Source organism: Rhinatrema bivittatum, chromosome 19 (assembly GCF_901001135.1).
Source record: "Rhinatrema bivittatum chromosome 19, aRhiBiv1.1, whole genome shotgun sequence".
NCBI lineage: Eukaryota > Metazoa > Chordata > Amphibia > Gymnophiona > Rhinatrematidae > Rhinatrema > Rhinatrema bivittatum.
The window spans coordinates 42,703,815-42,716,668 of NC_042633.1; positions in this window are offsets into that span (position 1 = coordinate 42,703,815).

The window sequence follows — 12,854 nt, forward strand, 5'->3', positions numbered from 1 at the left end:
CTTGGGATGGAGGGTCAGTCCTCACTGAGCTGGGGGTGCACATCTCAGGAGACCCTTGAGATGGAGGGTCAGTCCTCACTGAGCTGGGGGTGCACATCAGGAGAGCCTTGGGATGGAGGGTCAGTCCTCCCTGAGCTGGGGGTGCACATCAGGAGAGCCTTGGGATGGAGGGTCAGTCCTCACTGAGCTGGGGGTGGACATCAGGAGACCCTTGGGATGGAGGGTCAGTCCTCCCTGAGCTGGGGGTGCACATCAGGAGACCCTTGGGATGGAGGGTCAGTCCTCCCTGAGCTGGGGGTGGACATCAGGAGACCCTTGGGATGGAGGGTCAGTCCTCCCTGAGCTGGGGGTGCACATCAGGAGAGCCTTGGGATGGAGGGTCAGTCCTCCCTGAGGTGGGGGTGCACATCAACTACCATAGCCTAGGCTCAAGCCTTTTCTTTGACTTATCAAGAATAAATTTCCCCTCCCCAGCAGATAAGCCCCCTACCCATAGGCTTGTTCGCTTTTAGTTCTGTCCTAGTTTATAGTTATGTTAACCAAGTTTATTTCACATCCCTTGTTCCTTGTAAGACATAAGTTTGTCATTGTTTATTATATGTTGCAATGTAAACCGGAGTGATAGGCAACACTGTTACCTGAACTTCGGTATAGAAAAGTTAATAAATAAATAAACATCAGGGAGACCCTTGGGATGGAGGGTCAGTCCTCACTGAGCTGGGGGTGTACATCTCAGGAGCCTTGGGATGGAGGGTCAGTCCTCACTGAGCTGGGGGTGAACATCAGGAGACCCTTGGGATGGAGGGTCAGTCCTCACTGAGCTGGAGGTGTACATCTCAGGACCCTTGGGATGGAGGGTCAGTCCTCACTGAGCTGGAGGTGTACATCCCAGGACCCTTGGGATGGAGGGTCAGTCCTCACTGAGCTGGAGGTGTACATCTCAGGACCCTTGGGATGGAGGGTCAGTCCTCACTGAGCTGGAGGTGTACATCTCAGGACCCTTGGGATGGAGGGTCAGTCCTCACTGAGCTGGAGGTGTACATCTCAGGACCCTTGGCATGGTGGGTCAGAGCTGGGGGTGTACATCTCAGGAACCTTGGGATGGTCAGTCCTCACTGAGCTGGGGGTGGACATCAGGAGACCCTTGGGATGGAGGGTCATTCCTCACTGAGCTGGAGGTGTACATCTCAGGACCCTTGGGATGAAGGGTCAGTCCTCACTGAGCTGGAGGTGTACATCTCAGGACCCTTGGGATGGAGGGTCAGTCCTCACTGAGCTGGAGGTGTACATCTCAGGAGACCCTTGGCATGGTGGGTCAGAGCTGGGGGTGTACATCTCAGGACCCTTGGGATGGTCAGTCCTCACTGAGCTGGGGGTGCACATCAGGAGACCCTTGGGATGGATGGTCAGTCCTCACTGAGCTGGGGGTGCACATCTCAGGAGACCCTTGGCATGGAGGATGTGTCAGCTGACCAGGGCCTGGTTTCCTGGCAGCAGCTGCCCTGGTGGGTGAGGCAGTGACATCACAGAGGCTGATTCTGAGGCAGCGCTGCAGCCCAGGGCCACACCCACCTGAGCAAAGTCACTGGAGGAAGACAAGGGCGCCATGAGGCTGATCCTGGCCCTTCTCGCCCTGTATCTGAGCTCCTGCTGGATCCAGACAGGTGAGGAGGGAAGGGCCAAAAGGAAGGGTCTCGTTTGGATGCATTCAAACGTCTCTGCAAACCCCAGATCTGACAGAGACACGGAAGGAGAGGGAGAGGGAGGGAGAGCCAGAGAGGCCCCTGGAAATCACCGTCACTTGCTCCATTCAGATCTCTGCCGTCCAGAATGAAATGGGAGGTGGCGCCCCGGCCTGAGAGCTCAGGGGGCGAGTGCTGGGTGTTTCCAGGTAGAACGTCCCGGTTTAAGCCCCATGCTGGGGGGGGGGGGGGGTTGTTTCCTCCCCAGGTTGGCGGAGTTTGCTGTGGAGCTAGCGTTTACAGCCCCCCCCCCCCCTTTGAGAGAGGGATCCTGGTCACCTCTGAAAGGTGACGCCCGGTGACCGGAACCAGGACCTGTGGTGAGTGACCCCAGCCCCGCATCATCACTGCAATGACGTAGGGGTAAATCCCCCCCCCCCCTTCATGGTGCTAGACCCCAGCCCTGCTTAAGCTGGAAGTACAGAGGAGCTCCCCCCCCCCCCCTGCCAAAAATAAAGGTAACGACATCTACCCGAGACTGGAGGACCTGCGCTGGCACCGGGCAGACCCTGCCTAGGCAGCAGAGGGGCATGCTTCCCCACTTTGGGGGGGGATTCTGGAGTGCACCAGATCAGTGGGGGAGCGAGACATCTCCGGACACCGAAAACACAGATTAGGAACAAGAGCCACGAGCCCGGTGAACTCACTACAGATTCTAGGAGCAGTGGAGCAAGAGAGCAGGGGATTGCCGGCTCCCTGTTCCCCAAGCAGAGGTGAGATCAGAAGCCAGGTCTGCAGGTGTGGCACATCTGGCAGCAGTGGGATCGGGAGCCGGGTTTGCAAACCTCCCCCCGCCCCCCCATCCAAACCTGCTTTACCCCGAGCCACGAGGCTGTGAGTTCTCGAGTGGACTCCACGGTGGGGATGTTCCTTGTATGTAGTATGTGTAACTGAAGCATGGACCGCTGACCTTTCAGAGGCCACATTATATGGGAATATAACAGAGATCAGCGCCACCGAAGGGGCTCTTTCAAAAAGCCATGAGGCAACCCACATGGACCATCTTGGAAACCCAGGTAAGAACAGCTCCTGCACAATCCATCAGCGCCAGGAGCCTCTGTTTAAAGTTTATTTATACGCGAGATGCCGATGTTTTGATTGACTGAGGGAGATATCCTTAAGCAACTAACTGCTTGCAACATTGTTCTGACCACATCAGAGAAGAACCATCATTAGTCTGAAAACACACTTTTACAGTTTAACAGATACATTGTTACAACAACAGATACAAAAAGAGCTTGGAACAGTCCCAGAGCACAGAAACAGTGCAAGAGAGCTACAGATACCTTAACAATGCTAGAAAGCGCTATAACAGCCCCAGAGATAATGTTACACTGCTAGAGATGCACTGTATCAGCACAGACACACTGTAAGGCAGCTACGGATACATTAACCATGCTAGAAAGCGCAGTAACAGCCCCAGAGATAATGTTACACTGCTAGAGATGCGCTGTAACAGCACAGACGCACTGTAAGGCAGCTACGGATACATTAATAATGCTAGAAAGCCCTGTAACAAGCCCCAGAAATAATGGTACACTGCTAGAGATGCACTGTAAGGGCACAAAAACACTGTAAGACAGCTACAGATACATTAACAATGCTAGAAAGCGCTGTAACAGCCCCAGAGATAATGTTACACTGCTAGAGATGCACTGTATCAGCACAGACACACTGTAAGGCAGCTACGGATACATTAACCATGCTAGAAAGCGCTGTAACAGTCCCAGAGATAATGTTACACTGCTAGAGATGCCCTGTATCAGCACAGACGCACTGTAAGGCAGCTATGGATACATTAACAATGCTAGAAAGTGCTGTAACAGTCCCAGAGATTTATTTATTTATTTTATTTATTTAACATTTTTCTATACCGAACTTCATGACAAGCTTCATATCAGGCCGGTTTACATCAAACTTGGGGGTTAACTTAACAAGAAACCATATAACAAGAAGGCCGAAGCGCAGTTACAAATAACAGGGGGAAAGAACTTGGATAATGTTACACCGCTAGAGATGCACTGTATCAGCACAGAAGCACTGTAAGGCAGCTACGGATACATTAACAATGCTAGAAAGCACTGTAACAGCACCAGAGATAATGGTACACTACTAGAGATGCACTGTAACAGCCCCAGAGATAATGTTACACTGCTAGAGATGCACTGTAACAGCACAGACGCACTGTAAAGCAGCTACGGATACATTAACAATGCTAGAAAGCACTGTAACAGCACCAGAGAATGTTACACTGCTAGAGATGCACTGCAACAGCACAGACACACTGTAAGGCAGCTACGGATACATTAACAATGCTAGAAAGCACTGTAACAGCACCAGAGATAATGTTACACCACTAGAGATGCACTGCAACAGCACAGACATATTAACAATGCTAGAAAGCGCTGTAACAGTCCCAGAGATAATGTTACACTGCTAGAGATGCCCTGTATCAGCACAGACGCACTGTAAGGCAGCTATGGATACATTAACAATGCTAGAAAGCACTGTAACAGCACCAGAGAATGTTACACTGCTAGAGATGCACTGTAAGGGCACAAAAACACTGTAAGGCAGCTATGGATACATTAACAATGCTAGAAAGTGCTGTAACAGCACCAGAGATAATGTTACACTGCTAGAGATGCACTGCAACAGCACAGACACATTAACAATGCTAGAAAGCGCTGTAACAGCCCCAGAGATAATGTTACACTGCTAGAGATGTGCTGTAACAGCACAGACACACTGTAAGGCAGCTATGGATACATTAACAATGCTAGAAAGCACTGTAACAGCACCAGAGAATGTTACACTGCTAGAGATGCACTGTAAGGGCACAAAAACACTGTAAGGCAGCTATGGATACATTAACAATGCTAGAAAGTGCTGTAACAGCACCAGAGATAATGTTACACTGCTAGAGATGCGCTGTAACAGCACAGACACATTAACAATGCTAGAAAGCACTGTAACAGCACCAGAGATAATGGTACACTACTAGAGATGCACTGTAACAGCACAGACGCACTGTAAAGCAGCTACGGATACATTAACAATGCTAGAAAGCACTGTAACAGCACCAGAGAATGTTACACTGCTAGAGATGCACTGCAACAGCACAGACACTCTGTAAGGCAGCTACGGATACATTAACAATGCTAGAAAGCACTGTAACAGCACCAGAGATAATGTTACACCGCTAGAGATGCACTGCAACAGCACAGACACATTAACAATGCTAGAAAGCGCTGTAACAGCCCCAGAGATAATGGTACACTGCTAGAGATGCACTGCAACAGCACAGACACATTAACAATGCTAGAAAGCGCTGTAACAGCCTGAGATAATATTACACTGCTAGAGATGCACTGCAACAGCACAGACACATTAACAATGCTAGAAAGCGCTGTAACAGCACCAGAGATAATATTACACTGCTAGAGATGCACTGCAACAGCACAGACACATTAACAATGCTAGAAAGCGCTGTAACAGCACCAGAGATAATATTACACTGCTAGAGATGCACTGCAACAGCACCGGAGATAATGTTACAGTGTTCTCTGTTTTACTGTAGTTACACTATATTCACTCCTTGGAAATATTAAAATGCCCTTGCAGGGTCACCTTACGCATGCTGCACATATCGTAGTTTTGTTTTGGTTTTTTTTTTTTAAATAAAACTGCTTTTTTTTTTTTCCTATAGTCTATGAGGTCAGTTCCCGTACACTTTAAGTGCCTCCCTTTGACCCTTTGAGAAGTTATTAGGGCAGAGTTTCTAAATTGTACTGCCCAGAATGATTGTGGTGGGACGAGTGGGGGGCAGGGGGCTCAGCGCTGATGTGCGGGTAAGGTGAAGGGATGAGACGTAGGTCAGGGGCTGAGCGTCCTTTGAATATCGGCCTGTTTGTAATTTCAGTGTGTCTGTACAATCATAACCTTTCAGAGGACGCGTCCTCTCCTGAGAAAATGTTATACAGCAATCTCATGATGGATACGGACAAAGAAGATAGTCTGATTGGTCCACATGGAAACCCAGGTAACCAAAACATCTGGGCTGGGCTTTTGGGGGAAAGGTGTATTCGCCTTCTGAGCGGCTGAGGAACCCCCCCCCCCCCCCCCCAAACCTCACCGGAAGAGCAGATACATCGTTATCACACGGAATATCACTGTAAGGATATCCCTTAGCTCCATAACAACGCTGCACGATCACAGCGGTTTACAAAGTGACATTCGTAGTCATATAACTCAACAAAGAAAGAAAGACTGCTTACAGGGGAGGTAATCAATCTATTAAACGAAATTTTCTGCTGCATATGTCAAAGAGTACGGATAGTTAAAATGAAGTGGGTTGATTTGAGGGTATCACCTTCTCGTTTGATTTATTCTTTATCATTCCATTATTAACTTTTGTCCTTCTTGTCTTTGTGGCTCTGTATATTCTAATGGGTTTAAGTTCAGTTATATGCATTCTTGAATAACCATGCTTTTAGTTCGCGATTAAATCTCCTTCTATCTGGTAAAATACGTAACGTCTTGGGCATAGAATTCCAGAGCTTTGGACCCTCTGGAGAATGCTCGCTCTCTCACTCGTGTCAGGCGAGTGCTCCGTATTGTGGGAATAGTCAGTCGTCCTTTATTTTGAGATCTTAAGAATTCACCAAGGGTTGTATGGCTGTAGTGTCACTCCTAACATGCCGGGGTTATTGTAGTGAATGATGCTGACTATTAACATGAATACTTTATAGCAGATTCTGGATTGTACTGGTAACCAATGCAGTGACACTGCAGTCATTAAAATCCAAAATCGAATTATATAAATGTAGTTACACTTGAATCACACTGAAATTACTGCAATCATACCACACATATATGGTACTAATGGAAAGTTACAATATAACTGCACTTAGTCTGTAATTGCATTACATGAACACAGTAACCACACTGCATGTACATTGCAACTACACTTCACTTACACTAACTGTACTACACATAGACAGCACTTACATTGTAATCACATTGCATATACATTGCACATACATTGTAACTGCATGACACACATTGTAACTGCATTGCACATACACTGTAACTGGACAAACACTAATTGCATTGCATATACATTAACTGCATTGTATGCACATTGTAACCACACTGCACATACACTAACTGCACAGCACATACAGTGAAACTGTAATGCATGCACACTGTAATTGCACTCGAAATATATTGTAACCACACTGCACATACACGGTACTATTGGAGACTCTCCGTAAGCATGCTCCTCTCATACTTTTAACTACAGTGCACATTCAGAGTATTAGTGCAGTCACAGTAAGTACACTGCTGTTCCATTGTAACTGCACTGCACTGCACATATATGGTACTAATGGAGATTCACAATAAGTATGCTGCTCTTACACTAACTGCACTGCATATACACAATACTAATGGAGATTCACGGTAACCACGCTGTTCTTACACTAACTGCACATACACAGTAGTAATGGAGACTCTCCGTAAGCATGCTCCTCTTATACTTTAACTACATTGCACATACAAAGTATTAGTGCAGTCACAGTAAGTACACTGCTCTTACACCATAACGGCACTGCACATACACAGTACTAATGGAGACTCACGGTAACCACGCTGCTCTTACGCTGTAACCGCACATAAACAATACTAATGGAGACTCACGGTAATCACGCTGCACATACACAGTACTAATGGAGACTCAAAATAAGCATGCTGGTCTTACACTGTAACCGCACTGCACATACAAAGTACTAAGGGAGACTCACAATAAGCATGCTGCTCTTACACTGTAACCGCACTGCACATACACAGTACCAAGGGAGACTCACGGTAACCACGCTGCTCTTACACTGTAACTGCACTGCACATACACACAGTACTAATGGAGACTCATGGTAATCACGCTGCTCTTACACTAACTGCACTGCACTGCACATACGCAGTACGAAAGGAGACTCAAAATAAGCATGCTGGTCTTCCACTGTAACTGCACTGCACATACACAGTACTAAGGGAGACTCACGGTAATCACGATGCTCTTCCACTGTAACTGCACTGCACATACACAATACTAATGGAGACTCAAGGTAATCACGCTGCACATACACAGTACTAATGGAGACTCAAAATAAGCATGCTGGTCTTCCACTGTAACTGCACTGCACATACAAAGTACTAAGGGAGACTCACAATAAGCATGCTGCTCTTACACTGTAACCACACTGCACATACACAGTACCAAGGGAGACTCACAATAAGCATGCTGGTCTTCCACTGTAACTGCACTGCACATACACAATACTAATGGAGACTCACGGTAATCACGCTGCACATACACAGTACTAATGGAGACTCAAAATAAGCATGCTGGTCTTCCACTGTAACTGCACTGCACATACGCAGTACTAAGGGAGACTCACAATAAGCATGCTGGTCTTCCACTGTAACTGCACTGCACATAACCAGTACTAAAGGAGACTCACATAGATCTCATTCAGTTACTAACACTGCAGACTTGTAGTTGTGCTGGAAAAATGCTGCTCCCCTCATCCAGCACCCCTTCTGATCTGCAGGGAAAGGATTTCTCATTCTAGGTTGTTCTCACTCTTTTTTTTCTCTCATTCTCTTTATTTTTTTTTTTCTTTGATGCCACCCATTCCTCACGTTTCCCCCCTTCTCGTTTCCCTGTATGTAAGCCTCTGTCTCACTCTCCGTCTCTCACTCTCTTTCTCTCCCCTCCCCTGTTTGCCCTTCTCCTTCTGTATAGAAAAGACGGAACGAGGTGATAAGAAAGCGGACATACAGTCAGACGATGTAATGGATGTGATGAAGACCTTTGAAATGGAAAACAAGCCACCGTCCATTATTGGAATAGGTAAAGTGACTGAGCTGGGGGAGGGGCATTCTGACCGTCCTTGGGCCGGAGAGACCCAGGAATTCCGATGGCTCTGAGCATTATGGGATGGAAACAAGGCGTCCCGCTAAGCTCCTTGAACGGGACGGGAGGGAGCCCAGCAAAATCTCGGCACCGAAAGGTCATCGGGGGTCGCTGAAGCGGCGCCTCCCACTCCTGTTCCCTAGAGGCACCATCTAACCGGTCCGGTTTCCTGGATAGCCCAGAACAAATATCTGCGAGACATACCAAGCAGCCAACCTGTTTCGTGCACCCTCCTCCTACACCTGGGTTAGGTGTGCAAACGTCACACACGCGAGTCGCCTCTCAGGAGAAGCGTGCAAATGGATACCCGTGAGGCCGGGCCTGTCATTGCTTCTCCCCAATTCATGTCTCCTCTGTCTTCCAGTTACGGCTATGATCGGGGTGGTGGCCCTGGCCGGACTCTGCTATTACTGTCTGCACCCAAAGAGAGTCATGAAGCAAAAGTGGTGAGTAGAGAGAGAGAGAGAGAGAGGAAACAGAGAGAGAGAGAGAGAAGAAACAGAGAGAGAGAGTGAAGAAACAGAGAGAGAGAGAGAAGAAACAGAGAGAGAGAGAGAACAAACAGAGAGAGAGAGAACAAACAGAGAGAGAGAGAACAAACAGAGAGAGAGAGAACAGAGAGAGAGAGAGAAGAAACAGAGAGAGAGAGAGAGGAAACAGAGAAGAAACAGAGAGAGAAGAAACAGAGAGAGAGAGAGAGAACAGAGAGAGAGAGAGAAGAAACAGAGAGAGAGGGGGGAGAGAGAGAGAGAGAAGAAACAAAGAGAGAGAGAAAGAGGGAGAGAGAGAGATAGGAGTCACAGCCAACTTTCTAGGGAGGGGAAGAAGGAGAACACGATGCAGACTTTGGCCCAGGCTAGGCCAGTTCTGCTTTCGGTTCCCGTTTCACCAGACAGGCAAAGAGAAGGGGGGTCCCAGAGACACATACGGGGGAGGCGGGGGGAGGATGCTACTGCCCTGTGGGGGCCCTTTCTAATCCTGGCCAGGCTAGGGGCTTAACCCCGTGTCTCCACCCCCCAGCATCAGGCCAGGCTGGCGGAGGGGCGGCTGGGAGCAGCTTTGGCCTGCACCGGGGCTGGGAGTACATTCACCCTGGTCCCCCCCACCTACAAACTGCATTTTCTCTTCTCTCGCACAGGAAGTCAGAGCATTCCTAGGCCGGGTAAGTCACCATTTTTCTCAGCGAGACTCGCACTGAATTCCTGTAAGCTGGGGAGAGGGGGTAGCAGGGTAATGGGGGGGGGGAGGGGGGAGGGTGAATAGCAGGGAGAGGAGGCGGCCCCCCCTGGGGGCAGAGGAACCCTGGGCATGGCTGTCGGTGGGACAAACTGGTAAAAGGCGAGTAACTGGGCTCTCTCCATTCCTTTGAACAGGTGCTGAGGGCCAGAGAGGGACACAGTACGCCAGGAACCCTGCACAGAGCCAAAACGATAATAAAAGGAAGGATTATTAAACGCCGAGCAGGTCTAGCCCGTGTCTCTCTGTAATCCCCAACCCACAGTTGCAGCAGGAACCAGGACCGCACGTTCCCAGAACCCCCGTGGGCACCGGAGAGGCCCGCGGGTCGGCCCCTCGGCCAGATAATCGGAGCCACGAACTACAAGTCCCAGTGTGCACCTCCGTCGGGCCGTTCCCCCCCCGCGGACCTGGCCCCCCCTAGAACAGAGCTAAACGCACGAGCACCCGCCTGGATTCCCTGCCAGGCTCCGTACCGCTCCTCCCACCACAGGCCAGGATGTGCTCCCCGCCATCGCCGTGCATGCTGGGACTTGTAGTTTGGATCTCCCTGCGTGCAATGGGCGGATAAAACCGGAACGGATGGACCTGTACCACGCAATGCTTGCCCGCCCAGTGATCTGATATGAGTTGGGGGGGGGGGGGTCCTTGGATGTGGCAATCACGTCTCCCTTCCTTTGTTTCTGTTTTTCTCCTACGGTCTCTGGATCAGTTTGTTTTGCTCTGAAATCTCCCCCCTTATCTCTGCCGAGCAGCCCTGAAAGCACACCAGGGACCCCTCCCCCCCACTCCCTGCAGCTCCAAAACCAGTAAACAAGACTCCCAGGAGGTCCTGCCACCGGCCCTGGGGAGCCCGGTCAGAGACACCGCGTCATCGACAAGGAGACGAAAACATCTGCCAAAAAGCCATCATCCAGCCCGAGACGGCACCGGGCCCCCTCTAGACCAGCGGTCGTCAAAGCGGCCTGGAGAGCTTTTATCACCTGAAGAGCCGTGGCCGTGAGGTCACCGGGGCAGGTTTGGGAGCTGCCAGTGCTGGGGTGTCCTGGGAGCAAAGGGGTCAAAGGTGAGGTCCTGTCCAAGGTGCCAGGCTGTGGTGGGAGCGAAGGGGTCAAAGGTGAGGTCCTGTCCAAGGTGCCAGGCTTAGGTCCTGTCCAAGGTGCCAGGCTGTGGTGGGAGCGAAGGGCGACAGGTGAGGTCCTGTCCAAGGTGCCAGGCTGTGGTGAGAGCGAAGGGGTCAAAGGTGAGGTCCTGTCCAAGGTGCCAGGCTGTGGTGGGAGCGAAGGGCGACAGGTGAGGTCCTGTCCAAGGTGCCAGGCAGTGGTGGGAGCGAAGGGCGACAGGTGAGGGTCCTGTCCAAGGTGCCAGGCTGTGGTGGGAGCGAAGGGCGACAGGTGAGGCCCTGTCCAAGGTGCCAGGCAGTGGTGGGAGCGAAGGGCGACAGGTGAGGTCCTGTCCAAGGTGCCAGGCTGTGGTGGGAGCGAAGGGCGACAGGTGAGGTCCTGTCCAAGGTGCCAGGCTGTGCTGGGAGCGAAGGGCGACAGATGAGGTCCTGTCCAAGGTGCCAGGCAGTGGTGGGAGCGAAGGGCGACAGGTGAGGTCCTGTCCAAGGTGCCAGGCAGTGGTGGGAGCGAAGGGTGACAGGTGAGGTCCTGTCCAAGGTGCCAGGCAGTGGTGGGAGTGAAGGGTGAAAGGTGAGGCTCTGTCCAAGGTGCCAGACAGTGGTGGGAGCGAAGGGTGAAAGGTGAGGCTCTGTCCAAGGTGCCAGACAGTGGTGGGAGCGAAGGGCGACAGGTGAGGCTCTGTCCAAGGTGCCAGGCTGTGCTGGGAGCGGTGACAGGTGAGGTCCTGTCCAAGGTGCCAGGCTGTGCTGGAGCGGTGACAGGTGAGGTCCTGTCCAAGGTGCCAGGCTGTGTGGGAGCGAAGGGCGACAGGTGAGGTCCTGTCCAAGTGCCAGGCTGTGCTGGAGCGGTGACAGGTGAGGTCCTGTCAAAGGTGCCAGGCTTGTGCTGGGAGCGGTGACAGGTGAGGTCCTGTCCAAGGTGCCAGGCTGTGCTGGGAGCGGTGACAGGTGAGGTCCTGTCCAGGTGCCAGGCTGTGGTGGGAGCGAAGGGCGACAGGTGAGGTCCTGTCCAAGTGCCAGGCTGTGCTGGGAGCGGTGACAGGTGAGGTCCTGTCCAAGGTGCCAGGCTGTGGTGGGAGCGGTGACAGGTGAGGTCCTGTCCAAGGTGCCAGGCTGTGGTGGGAGCGAAGGGCGACAGGTGAGGTCCTGTCCAAGGTGCCAGGCTGTGCTGGGAGCGGTGACAGGTGAGGTCCTGTCCAAGGTGCCAGGCTGTGCTGGGAGCGGTGACAGGTGAGGTCCTGTCCAAGGTGCCAGGCTGTGCTGGGAGCGGTGACAGGTGAGGTCCTGTCCAAGGTGCCAGGCTGTGCTGGGAGCGGTGACAGGTGAGGTCCTGTCCAAGGTGCCAGGCTGTGGTGGGAGCGAAGGGCGACAGGTGAGGTCCTGTCCAAGGTGCCAGGCTGTGCTGGGAGCGGTGACAGGTGAGGTCCTGTCCAAGGTGCCAGGCTGTGCTGGGAGCGGTGACAGGTGAGATCCTGTCCAAGGTGCTGGAAGGCTGAAAGGTGATGCACGTTGTGGCTCCGTCCTGAGAGAGGAGCTCATCCCAGGACAGAGAGGGGTTTTATCTCTGGAGAAGCAGGGCTAGGACCACAGGGAGATAAACATGAGGGCAGCGTGTGCGTGTCAGATAAGGTAGCCACGGCAGAGCGTGCGGGGGGGGGGGGGGGGGGGATCTCATGAGCCACGACCGACCGCTCCCTCCCTGGGTTTTTGGCTTCTGTTGCAAACTGCATGCGGTGCGTGAATGAGAAAATCGGGACTCGCTCCCCTCCCTCTGACC